General features: G+C 36.6%; 1 protein-coding gene across 3 annotated transcripts in view; it reads right to left on the reverse strand.

The window, feature by feature from the left end:
- CRPPA (CDP-L-ribitol pyrophosphorylase A) overlaps window positions 1-20,413 on the reverse strand; it is a 431,068-nt gene that overhangs the window by 372,150 nt on the left and 38,505 nt on the right. The gene's annotated exons all lie outside the window — the stretch shown is intronic.

The following is a 20,413-nucleotide window of genomic DNA, read 5'->3' on the forward strand; positions in this document are numbered from 1 at the left end:
GCCATCAATTTGGTCTGTAAACTGATGCACAACTTCCAAGAATTCCAATAAAAACATATAATTGGTGGAAACTTTAAGTTTCAAAGTTATTTAAAAGTAATAAACGTCAACAGATAATTCATCAGTCCCATCCTACACCTTGCCTCAGATTCTCTTAGTCTCACAGTCCTAGGTCACCAAAGTAACTAACTACATAGGGAGCCACATGGTCCTCTATCAGAGGCCACAAACCAGAATCTCCAATTTGTCCCTATAGCTACCTCTGGACAGAGTTATGGTATTATGGTATGAGTCATGGGATCTGCCTTCCCTTGGGACTGAATGAATGAACTAGGTGGTACAACCAGGAGTTCAATCCCTGTAGGATTAACTGTAACCCAGAAGAAGCTGGAGAGATAAATTGTCTCCTAGATAGTCCACTGTCAGGAAGAACACCGACAGTTTTGTATAAGCATGTCAGGTCATGTCCCATGTGATAACGTGGCCAGCTATGTTTGTGAAGCAGCAGCCAGGTTAGTAATGCATCCCCTTACACAGCAGTTAAGCCTAGTCTAAGGCTCTGTTAGAGATCCTATGCAGGAAAAGACCAGTTTAAAAGTAAAATTTAAAACAATATGGTAGTTCACAAGAAAGCATTTATTAGTACATAAAGAACTCAGAAATACACACACACATATATATGAATATATATATATGTGTGTATATCTACCTATCTAAATATATCTATAGATAGATAATTTACAATATAAAAGAGGCAGTTTCTCAAGTTCAAAAAACAAAAATAAGTTATTTACTAAGTGAGGTTGGACAAACTAGCTCACTCTATAAGGATGACAAAAGCTGTAGTCCATTATCACAGAGTATTTTTAAATCACCTCACAAGAGATCAAAGACTTAAGTATGTGGCACAAAAACAGACACTCAGATCAATGGAACAGAATAGGGAACCCAGAAATGGACCCACAAATGTATGGCAAACTAATCTTTGACCAAGCAGGAAAGAATATCCAATGGAATAAAGAGTATGCAAACTGTGCTGGGGAAACTGGACAGTGACATGCATAAAAATGAACCTGGACCACTTTCTTACACCATACACAAAAATAAACTCAAAATGGATGAAAGACCTAAATGTAAGACAGGAAGCCATCAAAATCCTCAAGGAGAAAGCAGGCAAAAACCTCTTTGATCTTGGCTGCACCAACTTCTTAGTCAACACATCTCCAGAGGCAAGGGAAACCAAAGCAAAAGTGAACTATTGGGACCTCATCAAAATAAAAACTTCTGCACAGTGAAGGAAACAATCAGCAAAACTAAAAGGCAACTGAAGGAATGGGAGAAGATATTTGCAAATAACGTATCAGATAAAGGGTTAAAATCCAAAATCTATAAAGAACTTATCAAACTCAACAGCCAAAAAACAAAGAATCCAGTGAAGAAATGGGCAAAAGACATGAACAGACACTTCTGCAAAGAAGACATCCAGATGGCCAACCGACACATGAAAAAATGCTCCACATCACTCATCATCAGGGAAATACAAATGAACACTACAATGAGATACCACCTCACACCTGTCAGAATGGCTAACATTAACAACTCAGGCAACAACAGATGTTGGTGAGGATGCAGAGAAAGAGGATCTCTTTCACACTGCTGGTGGGAATGCAAACTGGTGTAGCCACTCCTGAAAAGAGTGTGGAGGATCCTCAAAAAATTAAAAATATAACTACCCTATGACCCAGCAATTGCTCTACTAGGTATTTATCCAAGGGACAGAGGTATGCTGTTTCGAAGGGGCACATGCACCCGAATGTTTATAGCAGCACTATCAATAATAGCCAAAGTATGGAAAGAGCCCAAAAGTCCTCTGATGGATGAATGGATTAAAAAAATGTGGCATGTGTACACAATGGAGTATTACTCGGTGATCCAAAGGAATGAAATCTGGCCATTTGCAACTACATGGATGGAACTAGAAGATATTATGCTAAGCAAAATTAGTCCAAGAAAGACAAATACAGGACTTCACTCATATCAGGACTTTAAGACACAAAACAGATGAACCTAGGGGAAGGGAAGCAAAAATAATATAAAAACTGAGAGGTGGAGAAAACATAAGAGACTCTTAAATATGGAGAACAGAGGGTTGCTGGAGGGGTTGTGGGAGGGGGGGATGGGCTAAATGGGTAAGGGGCATTAAGGAATCTACTCCTGAAATCATTGTTGCACTATACGCTAACTAACTTGGATGTAAATAAATAATAAATAAAATAAATATATATATATATTTTTTTTCTCTGAGTAGAGTTTCTCTGTAACCATACTCAGAGACTTCTATTTTGAGAAATAAGAAAAAAAAAAAAGACTTAAGTTTGAAACAGCAAACTAAAATGAAATTGAACCACAACGTAGGGACAAATTTCTTAAAACTTTAAATGCACAAGATTTGGCTGCATCACAATGAAGAACACTGAGAGATTACAGACTAGCAAAATATGTTTGTAACATGTACAACTAGGAAAGGAATAGTAGCTAGGCTATACAAGAAACTCCACCAAAGCAATTAAGAATCAAGAAACCCAAATGAAGATTGACAAGTATTAATAAACATTCAGATAACAAGCACAGAAATGTACTACGTAGAAAAGTTTACCCTCACTAGAAATCAAATAAAATCAAGTTGCAACAGAGATGAATACCTATCAAATCAAGAATAATTAGAAAGTTACAAAAGGTTAAAACTGCAGAAGATGCAGCTGAAACTAGAAACATGTCCTCACACTTCTGTTAGAAGGTTCTCAAACACACACAACTGTTCTGGAAATCAATCTGGTAATAGGTTACTGAAGCTAAGGACGCATTTACCTTATGACCTGGTAATTAATTGTAATCCTCGACACATACCTCAAAGAAACTCTTGCACCCAAGCCCACAAAGTGACATATGCCAATATTCATTTCTGTTGTGTGGTAGAAGGCAATGTAGGTGTCCACCCTCAGAAGACACCAATAAATAAAATGTGGTTGGTGCATGACTGAAAGTTATCAAATAATCAAACAAAAGTTTTGGATGCTTCAGCATGGACAGTTTCCTAAATAATGCTGATAAAAAGTCACCATCTTCTGTGTGAATTTTAAAAGCATAACAGGATACATTTTAAGAATCTATATAGTTATTAAAACGAAAATCATTTAACAGAATTTCTTCTGGAATCTCGAATAAGATTTTAGATTGGAAACGGAAAGAAAAAGTAGTTTACAATAAAAAACAGTGGCTAGCAAAGGTAAACAGCAGCAGCAAACTATAAACCAAGAAGGATCATCAACTCAATTCTATGTATCAAGGTTCAAAACCAAACAAAAAAATGGAACAAAGAAGCTTGCACTTTAATGTGCCTCTAAATACCTGTTAAATACTACTTTAAATGTTCGAATGTGTTGTGGTGCAAGGGGACAAATTTCAATGGTTTTAATACGTGCAGAAACTATCAGGAATTCAGGAGGTTCAATAAAAAAGGAGGAGCAGAGGATGTTTGAGCAGAAGCCCCAATTAGAAGTCTTTTCTCTGTTTAATGAAAACTGGAAAGAATATACCAAAAATAGACATGGTGAGATACAAGGTACATATACAGTGGAAAAACTACAACTCATGATACCCATAGAAGGCAGTTCTGAACCATCAAAGATAATTGCAGGCCATGTGAAGGAGCAGGTACTTCATGCTGTGGGCCATCGAGGGCTGTGGACCAACATGGACAGAGTTGCACATTATAAAGATCGTTGGGGTGCTTGCTGATGTTAAATGTTCATGAACATGGACACGGAAGGCAGGAGGAAAACCATCAAGAGATTTCTCCCCTGCCCCCCAAGTCCACATGTAAGATGATAAGAGCTAAATCAAGATATTTAACAATTAAAATTTCATTCAACAGTTCTAAATAAAAGGAAGATACAGGAAAGACCAAGTTTATGTATCATTTATACATTGGTCTCCACACATATAAAGAAAGGAAGACAAATTAGTTTCAGGCTAATGCCTAAGAAATTAATTTCTGGGGGTAAAGAGGTTAATCTTCTCAAAGGAGGTCCCAGAGAAGGTCACAGAGTAACTTTTCCAACACTTTCGAAGATTCCCCAAATGGGACCAGTAAAATGACAAGGCTTACATGAACCTATCTAGAAGAATTGGTAGAAGAAAAAAAGACGTGAGAAAGAGACAATCAAAGATAAAAATCAGGAGAAACAGGACAAAGAGAAGAACTCTGGCAATGTTTGCTAACTGTCCAAATACACCAGGATTGTAGATTTACTTTATCTTGAGTACTATACCACACAGATTGTGGTTTTACTAGTAACTGAGATGTGCAACTTGCTACTGTGGTTTATAGTGAGCAGTCATGAGGCAAACTGATGGATGGCAGTAATTTTCAGTGAAGTCAGTTCCTTCCAATTCCGAACGCTTCATCTTTAGATCCTTTCCCTCTCACTCCCTTTTCTTTCCATTTTCTTCCACCTTTCACACACTCCTCCTCTTGAGGATCTTTTAATTTCTATCCCTTCCTCAGTTTTCCATTTGTTAAACAATTTATGTCCTTTTCTTATCCCTTTCCTTTTGGAAAAGGTTTTTCCTTTTCAAAACCCCATGTAATATGAGGTTTCTTCTGAGACTCTTCATTCTGAGGCTCTTCCTGACCATCTCTTAATTCAATCCAGGCCTAAGTCAACAACCACCAAAGTCCCCCTCCTTCAGCACACTAGAAGTGAGGGAGAATGAATGGGAAACTCTACTCTGAAAATAGGAGTCAAACTTCTTAGAACTGCAATGCTTGTAGACACGAAGAAAAGACAATCTTAGTAAAATTCAGTCTTCTTGACAAGCTACTTGTCAATTTAGCATTTAAAGCCCACACTTATTAGCAACTAATACAAGATACAGGTCTTATTTTCTCTAATGCATATGGGGTATATGCACAAGATATGTATTAAAAAAAAGGGAACTCCTACTATATTCTCTAATTTTATGGTCATTATATTCCTGTACTTAGAGCCTTAAAAGAATTATTTTTAAAATTGAACTTTCTTAAAGGTGTTTTCACCTTTTCAAGATAAATAAGCCCTTTTTAAAAAGTGTTTATTTATTTATTTATTTTGAGAGAGAGACAGAGAGCAGGGGAGGGGCAGAGAGAGACAGAGAATCCAGAGCGGGCTCCACAGCTGTCAGTGCAATAAAAATTCTCTGGACCAATCTGAGATTTTCATCATATACCTAAAGATAGCATAACTTACTACTGAATCTCTTTGTTCAAGTTACCAGGTTTTCTTTTTTCCTTTATCAACCTAATTTGTCATTAAATACTCCTAAGAAATAGATTTTAGACCATAAGAATCAAAGAGAAAACACCTAATTACATGGAAAAGTAATAATGAAATACTTAAGTATTTATCTTTTTTTTTAATGTTTATTTATCTTTGAGAGGGAGAGGGAGAGCAAGTGGGGGAGAGCCAGAGAAGAGGGAGACACAGAATTTGAAATAGGCTCCAGGATCTGAGCTGTCAGCACAGCTGACACAGGGCTAGAACTCATGAACCATGATATCATGACCTGAGCCAAAGTCAGGTGCTGAACCAACTGAGTCACACAGGCGTCCCAAGTATTTAACTATCTCATACCTGTAAGTTTTTATTAAGTTTTAAATTAATACTAACCCATACACACATTTCAGTATTCACAGGTAAAACTAGTTTTTTTAATTCTATGCACTCATACATTTACACATAAGCATAAATATGTACCATATGTAGCCAATATACCTTTATATCCTGTTCCATTAATATCCAATCATGAGCATTTTCATGCACCAATGAAGTTTTCAAAAACATAACTTTCAGTGATCTTTTCAAGTTACTAAAAGATGTCACTATCTGATGTCTAGATATATAGACTGAGAATCACACACTTATAAAAATGCTGCCAGTCACCAACTTTAGACACAAATATTTGCCAATATTTCTAATATTTTCATATTAATTTCTTAAAGGTTTCCAGAAATATTTTTAAACATACAAATATGTACACATATATTTTCCCCGTGCTCAACTCATAATTTACATTAGTGTCAACATAATATGTACATATAAATAGCTATGTGCATGAAATTCTCTCATTTGACAGTATTAAGAATCTAGGGTAAACCATCAAGTCTTCCAGGTGCTAAAAGAAAAAGTCCATGCATTCATGGAACAGACATGGCATCATCAGGGAGCCACGGATACTTACCAGAAATACAATTATGTAAACTAGTGAAATATAATAAGGAAAACTAAAACAGAATCAAGAAATATGATAGAGGAGGTTATTATACCTGACATTATCAGTGAAGGATTCCTAGGAGGTGACATCTATACAGGGAGGTAATCAACAGTGTAAACAACGTTCATAACTAGACAAAGTGGCCTGGAAAAAACAGTACATAGGCCTTTTTTCATGTACTTACATGCACATACACTCTTAGATACTCTTTCCATTCAACAAATACTTACTTGGGACTAATGTATCAGTCAGGTGGCTATGAACTCAGATACCATCCTGCCTACACAGAACTCAGTCTAACAGGGGAGTTAGACATGTTATGCACAACTTACCAATTATTCCATTTTGATATTAATTCTGGGCAAGAAAAACAAAACAGGGCACTAGGAAACTTGTAGGGAGTTGGCCTAATCTGGTTGAGGGTGGCCTAATCTGGTGGGGGAGATAGGAAAGACTTCCCTAAGTGATAATTTAGGCATTATCTAAAGGGTACATAGCAAGATAGGAAGAAAGTCAAGTTTCTGAAAGGAGAAATCTTCTTTGTGAGGAAAGAAGGTCAGAATTAGCTACAATATAAAGAACGTTAAGTATGAAGGAGAGCAGACAGCAGAAAGGATAGGGGAAGTAACAGGCCAGCAAGTCAATAGACATAATGCCATCTTGACACCTATGATCTCTCAGTACCATTTCATAAGCCATGTCATCTATAACCTCAACCTTCACATTTCCTACTTTTGTGTGTGTGTCATATTAAGATGTGTTTCTCCCACATGACCTTACTACCAACATCCCAATTTTTTGTTCAACTCTCCAGATGTAGGGAAGAGTATGTATTTTCTGCACAAGTTCCAAAGACATAAGTTAAACCCTTGATAAAGGAAAAAAATAATAATAATGTAAAAGTCCCTATCTCAAAACCACATGAATGATTAAGCCATTCAAGGTCTTTTACTTTTTTTCAGAATTTAGTGATTCATCACTTACCTGTAACACCCAGTATTCATCACAAGTGCCCTCCCCTTAATACACATCACCCATTTAGCCCATCCTGTCATCAACCTCCCCACCAGCAATCCTGTTTGTTCTCTATAGTTGAAAGTCCCTTGTGGTTTGCCTCCCTCTCTTTTTTTTCCTTCTTCTATGTTCATCTTAAATTCCACCTATGAGTGAAATCATATGGTATTTATATTTCTCTAACTTATTTCACTTAGCATAATATACTCTAGCTCCTCCATATCATTGCACATAGCAAGATTTCATTCTTTTTTATGGCTGAGTAATATTCCATTGCATATGGCCATTCCACCGAGAATGCACCTGATCTCCTCTTTTATTACTATTTAAAAAAAAAAAAGTTTTTAATCACTTTTCCAGGAATGCCCAGAAATAGCACTGGAAAAATATAACTTTTTTTTTTCAGGACAATTTTTTGTATTTTAGGCTACATAGAAGAGAATAAAACTAAGTATTTAGTATTCCCAACTTTCTTTAAGACTTCACACCTCACCCACCTGCCCGTCAGCTGATTATTTGCTTCCTGTAACAGTAAGACAATAAAAAACCAAGAATAAACAAACTTTATATCCTCCTACCACATTTACTTATACCTGTGCACACACACACACTCTGTATTTTTTCCTGTCCCCATGGGTGACCTATCCATCCTCCTTGTCAAGGTCAACTCCAAAACCATGAAGACATTATATCCCAATCTCCTTTCAATATGGCATCACTTTTTGTCTCCCTTTACTAAATCATATTAGATACCAATATGCTATTGTACCATCCATCTAAATTTCTTAATCCATAATGTCCTTCAGCCACCCCCTCCATTTTTCTGCTCAATATTCATGGAAACTTCCCCAAGGGGAAGCCCTCCTTTTCTCTAGTAAATAAATTCTATATGGGTTTTCAAATTCACCACTCTCTTCCAACAGCAGTAGACTCTCACTGCCAAGGCTAATAATTAGGGTTTTTTAATTTTTTTTTTTAACATTTATTTTTGAGAGAGACAGAACATGAGAAGAGGAGGGGCAGAGAGAGAAGGAGACACAGAATCCAAAGCAGGCTCCAGGCTCTGAGGCACCAGCACAGAGCCCAAAATGGAGCTTGAACTCACGACCAAAGGGATCATGACCTGAGCTGAAGTTGGATGCTTAACCGACTGAGCCACCCAGGCGCCCCCAGAAACACATTCTTCCCTAGGCTTCCATGACATTACCCTGTGGCCAACCCTTCTTCTATTCCCTTAGCTAATTGAGGCCCCTCCAAGATGTCTGTATTCTCTTTCTCCAAATCTGAGTACATTAACTTATACAACAAATAGACTTTTCAGGTATGATCCAATTAATGATCATGATGGGCCTGATGTAGTAACTATGATTCTTTTAAGAGGAAAGCAAGAGAATAAGAGTTGGGAGTAATGTAACAGTAAAAACAGGAATTTGGAAAGATTTAAGGACTAAGAGACAAAGAATGCAGGTGGACTCTAGAAACTGGACAAGTGAAGGAAGCCATCTTCTCTACAACCTCTAACAGTTCTGACAATACTTTTATTTTAGACTTCTGGTCTCCTAAATAAAAGAATAAATTTATGGTTTTGTAATTCACTAAGTTGGTGGTAGTTTATTACAGCAGCAATAGAAAACTTACATACTTCCTCAACCTGATAATCTTGGACTGCCCCCGGGTTCAGACTGAAGTCTATACCCCCTCATTCTATAATCTCAAATCAACTCCAAGGTAGACAATACTTGGATGATGACAACTGTTTATCTGGACCTCTCCATTGAATTCTAGATTTGTATCTAATTATCTCCTTGACATTTTTAAGGTGCTTACAGGAAATTGCAGACTAAGTGTATCAAAACTAAACTCTTCCTCAGCTCCCACAAAACCTTCTCTTCCTTTAACATTCTCCATCTCAATAAAGGCAATTATATCCTTCTAGTTATTGAGATCACGCCTTTATCTAAGACCCCTCTTATTCTGAAACTCCACATACAATCCATTGGCTAATACTCTTCATTTTACCTTCAAGCATTCAGAGCATAAGCACTTCATATCACATTGTCTACCATCTCAATTGTCCAATTAGTCATCACCACCTTTTGCCTTCAGTATCACAAAAGCTCCTCCCTTCTTTCCCTTATACAATCTATTCTGCCTCAACTGACAGGGTAAGTCCTATTCTCTTTCAGTGTAAAATCTGAAGTCTGTGCCATAACCTTTAGGGGTCTACATGCTATGGGACCCAAATACTCTCCAACCACGTCCCTTCCCAATCCTCCCTACCAGCATCACTATTCCATAGCCAGACTTTCTTACACTGTGTCCTGTATCTGAAATGTTGTACTCTCATTTATCTGCATGACTCATTCCCTTCAGATCTTGCCTTGAATTTCGCATTCTCCCAGAGTACCAGTCTGATTACCTAATAGGAAACAGCAACTTCCAACCCCTGGAGCTCTATCCTACTTTTCTCTTTAAACATTTATCACTATTTGATTTATCATGTAGTTGATTATTCTCTCATTATGAAAAAAAAAAAAAATCCAGAATGTGGAAGTATGGCAAAAGCCACCCAAGGACTATTTTTCAAGAACTTATTTCACTTTTTTAAAAGACAGTCTTAAGTTAGTGTTAACATCAATATTTTTCTATTAGTGATATAAATAATTTAAGTAAAATGGAAAAAAAAACGAAAAGTATGTGACCTGGTGAGACATAAACCGATTTTTCATCCAACCTGTAATCTTATGCTAACAGACCTTGTTAAGCTGCCTACACATATTTAACTTTTCGAACGTCCTCTGAGTGAATACTAACATCATAGTGGCTCCTCCATGTGTTGAAAAAAATTTTCACGTGCTCATTTTGTATTTGAATGTTGCAATTTTGTCTTTTTAAAAGTGTCCTTTAGTAGACATCTGTCTCCCCTATTAAGATGCAATCTTCACAGAGGAAGTCCAACAGGAAAGCAACATGGAAGACTCCTCAATCTCCCTCCTCTCACAGATGCACTGCCACACCAGAAGCACTTTCCTTTGAAACCTATCTAGAACCCAGCCGAGTGATTTCTACACACTAGGAAAACAAGAAAAATGCCTACATCAAAAAAATAAAGGTGAAAACTCATCCTAAACATCCCCAACCCAAAACAGCCTCATACAATCAGGAGGAAACTCCCAACTCAACAGCTTCTCCCTGATAAGCAAAGGTTTTTACCACGTATCTATACTGCAACTTTAAGATTCCCATATTATAGGTAGGATCCTGAGACACCTAACTCTGCAAGTCCATTAGGCTTGTGGTCACAAGACCCAGAGGGCTGCAGCAAACTAAACAGCAGTTTCTTCAAATAGGTGTGGACATGTGGACATGAACTGCAGCTATCCCTTTAGGAATCAAAGCAGGGCAGGAGGCGGTTGGGGGTGGGGGCAGTGTGTGGAGGAGGGAAGAAAACAAGTCATTTCAAGGACAATGGAAGACAAGAATTCACTGCAAACTTTATAAGCTATGCCTAAGGACTAAGGATCTGGCTTCTAATATAGCACACCTCTACAGAGTGGCTGCTCTTCTCTGCGGACTGGGGAAGCCAAGACACATTTCCTTTGGTCCCTCCTCTGGACTGTTCCAACAGTAAAATCAAGTCACCAGTATCTCCTCGGAGGCAGCCTGTACACCTATTTGGGTGCCCAAACTTTTGTAGCTTCTATTTGAGATGGGACCCCAAATCACCTAAGAGCTCTGATACCCAACAGGGCATTCTTGAGTCCCACAGGACTATAGCAAATCCAGTAATTATTAAACACAGCAAAACTTATGGGATGTAGCAAAACACAGTTCTAAGAGGGAAGTGACAAGTTCCTATATTACGAAACAAGAACCTAAGTCAAAATTTAAAAAATTTAAAAAAGGAATAAAGAATAAAGAACTATTTAACTTTATAACACAAAGAAATAGAGAAGCAGAATAAGCTTAAAGTTACAAACAAGTAACAAAGATCAGAGTAGAATTAAGGGAAATAGAGTGTAGAGACAATAGTTAAGATCAATGAAAGAGATGGTTTATAAAAAAATACAATAGACAGACCTTTTGTTAGACTTATTAAGAAAAAAGTATCAATTTTAAATGAAATATCTAACACTATAAATGGTAACACACAACTACCAAGAATCACTGCCTTGAAAAATTATATACCAATAAATGGAGCAACCTAAAAGAAATGGTTAAGTTTCTAGAAATATATAACCTACCATGACTAAATCAGAAAAAGACAATCTTAACAGACTCCTAGTAAGGAGAATCAGTCAGTAATCAACATAAAAAAACAGAAGTTAATACTTACAATCTTAATTTTTTTAATGTTTGTTTATTTCTAAGAGAGACAGAGACAGAGTGCAAGCGCAGGAGGGTCAGAGAGAAAGGGAGACACAGAATCCGAAGTAGGTTCCAGGCTCTGAGCTGCCAGCACAGAGCCTGACTCAGGGTTTGAACTCACAAACTGTGAGATCATGCATGATCTAAGCCAAAGTCTGATGCTCAACTGACTGAGCCACTCAGGCACCCCCAATCTTACTTTATAAGGCCAGCATTACCCTCCACCAAAACTAAACAGGACACTAGCATAAAATTACACACCAATATCCATGATGAACACAAATGCAAAATTCCTCCAAGTATTAGCAAACCAATTCAACAATACATTGAAGGATCATACACCATGATCAACTGGTGTAATTTATCCCAGAAAAGCAAGAATGGTTCAGTGTGTGTGTGTGTGTGTGTGTGTGTGTGTGTGTGTGGAGGGGGGTGGGGGGAAAACAATGTTGTATAACACATTAATAAAATTAAGGATTAAATAGATACAGAAAAAGCATTTGACCAAATTCAACATCCTTCCATGGTAACAATTCTCACAGTGGGTATAGAGGAAACATACCTCAACATAATATAAGCCATATAAGACCAGCGCACAGTTAGCAACATACTCAGTGGTGACAGTTCAAAAGTTTTTCCTCCAAAATTGAGGAATAAAACAAGGGTACCCACAATCTTGGCACTTTTACTCAACATAGTGGTTTTGGAAGTCTTAGCCAGTTATCAGGCAAGAGAAATAGGGCATCCAAATTGGAGAAATCAAATTGTTATCATTTGCACATATTACATACAGAAACCAAAAAACACCTATGTGAGTAAATAAATTTGGTGAAGCTTTAAGATACAAAAAGCACACAATAATCAGTTTTTTCTATATACTGTTAGAAAGTATCTCGATAAAAAAAATTTACAATAGCATCAAATATAAAATGCTCTGAAATATATTTAACCAAAGGTAAAAGATTTGTACACTGAAAACCTTAAGACATTGATGAAAGAATTTGAACACAAATGTTAAGATATTCTGAGGTCATGGGTTAGTATGATTATTAAAATGTCTATATGACCTAAGCTGATCAAAAGATTCAATGTAATCCTTCAGAATTCCAATGGCATTTTTAACAGAAAAATAACAAGGCTGACATTTATATGTAACCACAAAAGACCCCAAATAGCCAAAGCAATCTTGAACAAGAATAAAACCACAGGTTCATTCATTTCCTGATTTACCACTGCATTACATAGCTATAGTCATCAAAATGATATGCTATTGGCATAAAAGCAGACACATATCAACATTGAGTCTATAAATAAACCCAGGTATATATAGAGAGCCAAAAATATGTGATGGGGAATGAATCTCTTCAAAATAGTGGTCCTGAGCAATGACTGGACAATTTATTTTTATTTCAGCTTTAATAAGGTATGTTTGAAATAAAAACCTTCACAAAAGATAGTCTATTTAGTCACTACTGTATCCAGTACCAAATATATATTCAATATTCACTAAAACTTCTCCATGAAACATGTTCTTAGCTGAAAATAGTTCAAATTGTTTATCCTTAGTAAGCTAACTTGTATAGAAATCATAACTGGGTGAGTTTATGCATTCAAAGTAGTTTTTTCATGTTAAAATCTATTCATTTTCATCAAAAAGACAAGGTCACTTTTTTTGATAAGGTTAAGTTTGTTTTTTTTGGTGGGGGCATAAGGGGTTGCTTTTGTTTATTTTATAACTTCAAGCCTTTTTTTTTTTTTTTTTTACTTTCACTTTCTTCCCTAGTGTTTAGTATTGTTTTATTGGCTTTTGAAAATCAAACCATGTAAATAAATTACATCAAGTCAAGAGCAAATTATTTCATGTATTTAAGTTTATTTGTGGGTCCTTAGGATCAATTTTCTTAAAAACTTATAGCTAAACTGCTCTGCCAATGCTGCTTCTCTCAGGCAAGTGTACCTAAGTCTCAGCATGGCAGGCCCCTTCCTGAGAAGACCAGCAGAAACCGCTGGCACAAACCATGCCTCCTGACCAGAGTTCAGCAAGGCTTCAGCTCTAGTGGAAGTAGCATCAGGTCTCATTTAACAAGCAGTCCAGAGCACCCCTAGTTAAAACTCACCACATTCAGGCCAAGGACCAAACAATGCTCACAGCAGGCAAGGAGAGCCGCTGCAGATGACTGGCCTGAAGAATAGAGTAGCCAAAGTACAAGAGCACAGGGCATGTGACACACACCAGAGATACTCCCGCAAGTGCCAGGTTCTGGACACTATATTCCTGCTTAATCATAAAGCAATTACTCTAAGGAGCAGGAAAGTTAACAGCCTTTTCTAACACAAAGAACAAGACAGAGGCTTAGACAAAATGCCATGACAGAAGAACCCATTCCCAAAAAAACAAGATACAGTAACGGCCACAGATCTAATCAAAACAGATATAAATAATATGCCTGATGGAGAATTTAAAGTAACAATCAAAGGGATACTAGCCAGGCTTAAGAATGAAGGTTTTAGGGGTGCCTGGGTCATTCAGTCAGGTACATATCTAGCTCTTGATTTTAATTCAGGTCATGATCTCATAGTCTGAGAGATTGAGCCCCATATACTGTGCTGAGAGCGCATAACCTGCTTGGGATTCTCTCACCTCCCTCTCTGCCCCTCCCCACTCCTGTGTGCTCTCTCATTCTCAAAATATATAAACATTAAAAAAAAAAAAAAAAAGAATGGATGACTTCAGGGAGGCCTTTACAACAGAAATCAAAGAACTAAAAAGCAACCACTCAGAAATAAGAAATGTAGTAACTGAGTCAGTTACTGGGTCAGTTTAGCATCCAACTTCAGCTCAGGTCATGGTTTCACTGTTGACGAGTTCCAGCCCCACAACCGGCTCTGTGCTGACAGCTCAGAGCCTGGAGCCTGCTTTGGATTCTGTGTCTCCTTCTTTCTCTGCCCCTCCCCTACTCATGTTCTGTCTCTCTCTCTGTCTCAAAAAGAAACATAAACATTAAAAAAATTTTTTTAATTAAAAAAGTTAAGAATTTTTTAAAAATTTTAAAAAATAAATGCAGTAACTAAGATTCAAAAAAGACTGAATGTAATGACCACAAGGATGGAAGAAGCAAAAGAATGTATAAGTGATATAGAAGGATAAATAATGAAGCTGAATAAAATAGAGAAAAAAATTATGGAACACAATAGACTTAGTAACTCAGTGGGTAACATTTGTATTACAAAAATCCAAGAAGAAAAAGAGAGAGAAGAGGGGACAGAACATTTGAGGAAATAAGAGCCAAAAATTTCCATAATCTGGGGAAGGAAACAGACATCCAAATCCAGGAAGCATAGAGGACTCCCATTAAAATTTTAAAAAGCAGGCCAACCAGCAACACATATTGTAGCTAAATTTGCAAAATATAGTGGTAAAGAAAAAATCCTAAAAGGCATCAAAACAAAAGAAGTCCCTAACTTACAAGGGAGACATGTAAGACTAGCTGCAGATCTCTCCACGGAAACTTGGCAAGCCAGAAGGGAGTGGCATGATATATCCAACATGCTGAATGGGAAAAACTGCAGCCAAGAATACTCTATCCAGCAGGCTATCATTCAGAATAGAAGCAAAGGTAAAGATTTTCCCAAACAGAAACTAAAGGAGTTCATGAGCACTAAACCAGCCCTGTAAGAAATAGCAAAAGGGACTCTGAATGGAAAAGATCAAAAGTGAAAAAGACTAGAAAGGAACAGAGAAAATCTCCACAAACAATGACAAAACAGGTAATGAAATGGCACTAAAAACATATCAATAACTCTGAATGTAAATGGACTAATATCTCCAATCAAAAAACATAGGGTATCAGAATGGATAAAAAAATAAGACCCATCTAGATGCTGTCTACAAGAGACTCATTTTAGAACTAAAGACATGAGCAAATTCAAACTGTTAGGATGGACATTTACCATGCACATGGACATCAAGAATGCCAGAGTACCAATACTTAGGTCAGACAAACTCGATTTTAAACCAAAGACTGTAACCACAGATGAAAAAGGGCATTACAACACAATAAAGAAGACTATCCAACAATAAGATTTAACAGCTATAAATATCTGTACCCTCAACTTGGAACACCAAAATGTATATAACAATTGATAACAAACATAAAGGAACTCACTTATAATAATAATAAAGGACTTAACATCCCATTTACATCAATGGACAGAAAATCAACAAGGAAACAACAGGTTTGAATGACACACTGGACTGGATGCACTTAAAAAATATATTCAGAATTATTTCATCCTAAAGAAGAATACACATTCTTGTCAAATACACATGAAATATTCTCCAGAACAGATCACATACTAGGTCAAAAATCAAGCCTCATCAAGTACAAGAATAAGATTGTACCATGCATATATTCTGACCATAACGCTATGAAACTTGAAATCAAAGTCCAGAAAAAATTGGGGAAGACCTCAAATACACAGAGGTTAAACAACATGCTACTGAAGAATTAATGGGTCAACCAGGATATCAAAGAAGAAATTTAAAAAGTATATAGAAACAAATGAAAATGGAAACATGACAATCCAAAACCTTTGGGATGCAGCAAAAGCAGTCCTAAGAGGGTAGTATACAGCAATAGAGGCTGCTGAAGAAAGGAAATAATAAAGATTAGAGCAGAAATAAATGATATAGAAACTTAAAAAAACTTAAAAAAGAATGTATCAATGAAACCAGAAGCTACTTGAAAACATTAATAAAATTGATAACCCCCTAGACAGACTTACCAAAAAGAGAAAGGACCCCAATAAATAAAACCACAAATGAGACATGAGAAATAACCAATACAACAGAAATATAATCCATTATGAGAAAATAGTCTGAAAAATCATATGCCAACAAATTGGACAATCTAGAAGAAATACATATATTCCTAGAAACATAACATACCAAAACAGAAACAAGAAGAAGTAGAAAATTTCTGCAGACTGATAACCAGCAAAGAAATTGAGTCAGTAATCAAAAACCTCCCAACGCGCACAAGTGTAGGGCCCAATGGCTTCCTAGGCGAATTCTACTCAACATTTAAGCAAGAGTTTATACCTATTCTTCCCAAACTATTCCAAAAAATAGAAATGGAAGGAAAACTTCCAAACTCATTATATGAGGCTAACATTACCCTGATTTCAAAATCAGACAAATAATACACTAAGAAAGAGAACTAGAGGCCAATATCCCTGATGAACATGGATGTAAAAATTCTCAATAAAATACTAGCAAATTGAATCCAATAGTACGTTCAAAGAAACATTCTCCACAAACAAGTGGGATTTATGCCTCAGCTGCAAGCATGGTTCAATATTCACAAATCAATCAACATAATACACTACGTTAGTAAAAGAAAGGATAGCAACCATATGATCCTCTCAGTAGATGCAGAAAAAGCATTTGACAAAGTCCAATGTCCATTCATGATAAAAACCCTCAACAAAGTAGGGTTAAAGGAAGTACACCTCAACATCATAAAGGCCATGTATGAAAGATCCACAACTAATATTATCCTCAATGGGGGAAAACTGGAAGCTTCTCCTCTACTGGCAGGAACAAGAGAAGGACGTCCACTCTTACCATTATGATTTAACATAGTACTCTAAGTGATAGCCACAGCCATCAGACAATGCATCCAAATCAGAAAGGAAGAAGTTATTCACTCTGCAGATGACAGGATACTCTATACAGAAAACCTAAAGGATACCACTAAAAGAATGCTAGAAGTGAAACATGAATTCAGTAGACTCACAGAATGCAAAAATCCATTTACAGAAATCAGCTGCATACAGTAATAATGAAGCAGAAGGAGAAATTAAGGAACTGATCCCATTTACAAATGCACCTAATACCATAAGGTATGTAGGAACAAACCTAACCAATGAGATAAAATATCTGTACTCTGAAAACTATAAAACACTGATTAAATAATTTTAAGAGGACACAAAGAAATGGAAAAACAGTTCATGCCCATGCATTCAAAGAATATTGTTAAAATGTTTTCGTTACTCAAAGCAATCTACATATTCCTATCTTAATACCACCAGCATTATTCACAGAGCTACAGTCTACCTTAAAATTCGTATGGAAGCACATAAGACCCCAAATAGCCAAAGTAATCTTGAAACAGAAAAGCAAAGTTGGAGGCATCACAATTCCTAACTTCAAACTGGATTACAAAGCAGAAGTGATCAAGACAGTATGGTACTGGGAAAAAAACAGACACAGAGATCACTGGAACAGAATAAAAAACCCAGAAATGGACCCATAACTATATGGTCAACTCATCTTTGACAAAGCAGGTAAGAATACCCAGTGGAAAAAAACAGTCTCTTCAACAAATGGTACTAGGAAAACTGGACAGCAACATGCAGAAGAATGAAACTGGACCACTTTCTTACACCACAGACACACACACACAAAAAAAAATAAACTCAAAATGGATGAAAGACCTAAACATGCAACAGGGACGTTGGGACTACAACATAATAAAAAGCTTCCCCATAGTGAAGGAATCAACAAAACTAAAAGGTAACCTATGAATGGGAGAAGATATGTTCAAATCACGTATCTGATAAAGGGTTAGTATCCAAAATCTATTAAGAACTTATCAAACTCAACACCCAAAAAACAAATAATCCAATTAAAAACTGGGCAGAAAACATGAACAAACACTTCTCCAAAGAAGAAATCCCGATGGCTAACAGATACATGAAAAGATGCTCGACATCACTCATCGTCAAGGAAACATGAATCAAAACTACGATGAGAAATCACCTCACACAAGTCAGAATGGCTACAATTAACAACACAGAAAGCAACAGATGTTGGCAAGGATGTGGAGGAAGGGCAATTCTCTTACAGTGCTGGTGGGAATGCAAACTGGTGCAGCCATTCTGAAGAAAAGTATGAAGGTTCCTGAAAAAAGTTAAAAACACAACTACCCTACAATCCAGCAATTGCACCGCTACACGTTTACCCAGATTATACACAAAATACTAATTTGAAAGGATACACCTACCCTGATGTTTATCCCAACATTATCAACAATAGCCAAGTTATGGTAAGAGCCCAAATGTCCATGGACTGACAAACAGGTAAAGAACATGTGGTATGTACATGTAGATAGACGTACATATACATACACATACATACATGCAATGGAGTATTACCCAGCCACAGAAAAATAATGAAATCTTGCCACTGTCCTTTGCAATGACAAGAAAGGAGCTAGAGAGTATTAGGCTAAGGAAATTTAGTCAGCCAGAAGAAGACAAATATCCCACAATTTCACTCATATACGAAATTTAAGAAATGAAACAAATGAACAAGGGGGTGGGGTGGAAGAGGCCAACCAAGAAACAGAACAAACTGAGGGTTACTGCAGGGAAGGTACTTGGACAGGATGTCTTAAATAAGTGATGGGTATAAAGGAGGGCACTTGTGATGAGTACCAGGTGTTGTGCTAAGTGATGAGTCACTAAATTCTACTCCTCAAACTAGTATTACACTGTATGTTAACTAGCTGGATTTTAATCAAAACTTGACAAAGGCGGGTGGGAGGGAGGGGAAAGTTGGTGATGGGCACTGAGGAGGGCACCTGTTGGGAGGAGCACTGGGTGTTGTCTGGAAACCAATTTGACAATAAATTTCATATTAAAAAAATAAATAATAAAATAAAAAATAAAAAGTACTTATTAAAAAATTAATTAAATAAATAAACCAAAAAAATTGAGGAAAAACCAAAAGCTTATAGCAAAACCTTCAAACTGATTCTGTAATTCAAAATTCCTCACCTGAACCACAGAACACACGTAATTATTGTCATGTTACTATTTTCTGAATTCTCTCAAGAACGCAGTAGAAGAGCGTTTGATTCATTGAATGCCTTAGGGTGGTGGTTCCCAAAATTCAGGGTATTAGGATCACATGGCAGAGTTGTTTGTTGAGACACAAATTGCTGGGCCCCATTCCCACAGTTTGTAATTAAGTGGATCTGAGGTGGAGCCCCTGAATTTGCATTCTGACAAGTTCCAAAGCATACCAATTCTGCCTGGGAACCACACTATGAGAACCAATACCTCAATGCATTAGCACTTAATTCTCCAGCAAAAACTGGGGGGAAAAATGCTTCTCTAATGTGAGGAAATGAAATTATATTCATTTTATCTTCTAAAATATACTAGGAAGAATGACATGTGATAAGTCTAGGTGTTTAAGGATCAACAATTTCAGGTGGTAAGACAGATGTGGTCTAGGTCTGCAACATTTAGGATGTAAAAGAGTATTTGAATAAATATTTATAATAGCTTACCCTTGGAATAATTAATAGCCAAATATAGGTAAAGTCCTGTACTCCAAATTCATTTTAGAGAAATAATACAAACCATGGCATACTGTTTATATCACTAAAATGGATTCTCATTTACATCCTCTCATTTTAAAACTAACCAACGAGATTGAGCCATAATTTATTGTGTTTGTGATCACCTTCTATCCGAAATAGGAGGCATTCTTCTGTTTTAAGTGTCAATAACCCTATTACCAGTACCTCATATTCCTCAAAGTCCATCTATTCAAACTACTCTTCATAGATTATTTAACATCAGTCAAGCAATGAGTTACTGTAGTTATAACTTATTCATGGGGTATTTTCTGACAAGCATAATACCT

This window comes from Panthera uncia, chromosome A2 (genome assembly GCF_023721935.1).
Source record: "Panthera uncia isolate 11264 chromosome A2, Puncia_PCG_1.0, whole genome shotgun sequence".
Classification (NCBI taxonomy): domain Eukaryota; kingdom Metazoa; phylum Chordata; class Mammalia; order Carnivora; family Felidae; genus Panthera; species Panthera uncia.